The sequence below is a fragment of the Notothenia coriiceps genome, unplaced genomic scaffold (genome assembly GCF_000735185.1).
Source record: "Notothenia coriiceps isolate Sejong01 unplaced genomic scaffold, NC01 NC01_scaffold00010954, whole genome shotgun sequence".
NCBI classification, from domain to species: Eukaryota; Metazoa; Chordata; class Actinopteri; order Perciformes; family Nototheniidae; genus Notothenia; species Notothenia coriiceps.
This window is the reverse complement of record NW_011343655.1, coordinates 1-2,845: the sequence shown is the minus strand read 5'-3', so window position 1 is coordinate 2,845 and position 2,845 is coordinate 1. Positions and strand designations below refer to the sequence as shown.

Genomic DNA, 2,845 nt, shown 5'->3' with positions numbered 1-2,845 from the left:
TAGAGCGAAATGAGGCATGGCTAAAATGCATGATCTGTTTGGTATTTTGAAAAGACATGTTTTATAAAGGTATGGCCCTACAATATATTATTCAAATATAGCATGATAGGTCCACTTTAAATATATACAGTATTGTGCATATTATGTACTATATTCATCAGGTTACAATCAGATTCATAGACCCAGTTTTAACTGCATGTACTAATTATTATTTTATAAACAAGATACATCGACACATATAAATGAATAGATGGATTGTACAGCAAGAAATACATAGAAAATAAACACTAAGTATATACATATCAACATCTGAATATCTTTGGAATAAAATCTAAAGAAATAAGTTAGAATAAACTATAGATATACCAAGTGCTAAAATATTAACGTAGGATATTGAATACATAAGACAAGTGTGCAAAGTAGTTGCATTGTTTTGTATTTATTCAAATGCAAAAAAAGATACAGTGTGACTTGTTATTAGTTAGTATTGTTATCAGTACGAATGACATACTGGTATTTATCTGGCTATAACCGGTGTGTGTGTGTGATAACCTGTGTATGTTTGTGTGTGTGATAACCCGTGTGTGTGTGATAACATGTGTGTTTGTGTGATAACCCGTGTGTGTGCCTGCGTGTGTGCGTGCGCAGTCAGAGTGGGACTCCTTCCTGGAGAGCGTGGACAGAGACCTGCAGACGACAGACAGACAGCTGTCAGGAGGAAAGATGGCCGCCAGCCTGAGCCCCGATACGGCCTTCACTGACGGGCGCAGCGGAGAGTGAGTTCACAAACTGAACCTCTCTGTTGTTGATGCTCTTATCGCCTCTTATTGTTAATACTGAAACACTGTTATATGTCTAGATTAAATACATGCCATATTGACGTTTAAAAATAAATAAAATGTAAGTAAAAATAATTCATTTTTTGAAATTACTCACTATATAAAAGGCCCATTTTGCTCATCAGTCTAAAACGTGCAATGCAATGTCATAAACAGCAGGAGGCATCATTCCCCTTACACAGCAAGGAAGACATCTGTTTAAACAAATACCCAGTGTGCACTACATTTACAAATTCCCTGAAAAGCCACTTTCTCTCTGAAAACATCAGTTCATCAGATTCCTGCAGATAGTGGTAACTTTAAAAGAAAATATTGGTGGGTTAAGTTTCTTGTCCTATGGTGCTGGGGTCAGGAAAATATAAAAAATCACAGCAAAGATGACATACACAGCCAGAATTGAGGGTCTTTGAGGGGCTTCTTGTTGAAAGCACTGAAGAAGACACATTCAAACCATCCTCGTGGCCATATTGACGTTTTCAATAGAACGTTTTCTTTGTGTTGTTCTCAGGAGTGTGACTCTGGGTCAGTTCCTGGGTCGGGGGGAGAAGACTCTGCTGGTTCTCATCAGACATTACGGATGACTGCCGTGACGAGACCACGTGGCCGAGCTGAAGGACAGACTGGTAAAGAAAACACGTATATTTTCAAGTTGTCTTTACAAGATGGCACAAACACACAAATTATACAAATTTAAATTTAGAAAAATAAAGACCACCTCCTCCTACCTTTCCCCTTCTTGCCGTTTAACAAAAACGAATACAAACAATTATATCATTATTATTCCATTTAATTTAGCCGATGCTCTTATCCAAAGTGAAATGAAATAAGTTAGCAATCTCTATCAACATATGTGTAATGTCACATCTTGAAACCATAGTATTTTATATATATTTAGATTTTTATTAAACACAAGAATAAAACTATTAAAATCAGAGAAGTGTTTTAGTGCTTTGGCCACTCTTGAAGATCTGCGTTACCGTTCGAAGCCACCAGGTGTCACTGTCTTTAAACAAACCATTGAATCGTTTTCAAAACAAATACAAAAGAAATCCCCAAACTTCGTAAGGATTTATCTGCCCATATATACAATCAATATCTGCCCATTCATTTCCATATATTTTGAAATATTCCTTTAAACAAATGCATTCCTTAAGTGTTTTTTCTGGCTTCAAAAGGTTCCAACATTTTCCCAAGGCATTGCAGCCACGACCCATTAACTTTCCTACAAATAAATGACTTGCAGTTACACAGAAATGTGGAAAAGGGAGAATAACAGATCCTTTAAAAGCCAAATATACATGTTTTTGATGCTGTGGCTGCAGGCTGTCCTGGAGGCTCGGTCAGTGCGGGTCGTGGTCGTTGCTTTCGGTGGTTTGCAGGGAGCTCAGGTGTGGAGGGAGCAGACTGGATCTACCTTCGACATGCTGCTGGATCCACAGAGGAAGGTCAGGATCTGGGTGTTTTTTTATATATACATACAGTCTATATACAGATTTCACCCTTATCCACTTTAAACGAAGAGCATAGTAGAAATCTTAAAGGTCACCTATTATGCAAATCCACTTCTTCATGTCTTTTCTACATCAACATGTGTCCCCTCTCCTTCATGTCTCTTCTACATCAACATGTGTCCCCTCTTCTTCATGTCTCTTCTACATCAACATGTGTCCCCTCTTCTTCATGTCTCTTCTACATCAACATGTGTCCCCTCTTCTTCATGTCTCTTCTACATCAACATGTGTCCCCTCTTCTCCATGTCTAATCAACATGTGTCCCCTCTCCTTCATGTCTCTTCTACATCAACATGTGTCCCCTCTTCTTCATGTCTCTTCTACATCAACATGTGTCCCCTCTTCTTCATGTCTCTTCTACATCAACATGTGTCCTCTCTTCTTCATGTCTCTTCTATCAACATGTGTCCCCTCTGTGTAAAGAGACTCTGAAAGTTTCAGGAACAAAGATTCTCTCTCTTTTTGTCCTGATCCATTTCTATAAAAACCTGTCTG

At 38.2% G+C, this 2,845-nt stretch overlaps 1 long non-coding RNA gene across 1 annotated transcript; it reads left to right on the top strand.

Moving 5' to 3' along the window:
- Positions 1-609: 609 nt before the first annotated feature.
- On the top strand, positions 610-2,279 carry LOC104946306 (uncharacterized). Its single transcript, XR_798433.1, has 3 exons — positions 610-776; positions 1,348-1,462; positions 2,162-2,279. It is a non-coding gene; the product is annotated as an uncharacterized lncRNA (long non-coding RNA).
- The last annotated feature ends 566 nt before the right edge of the window (positions 2,280-2,845 follow it).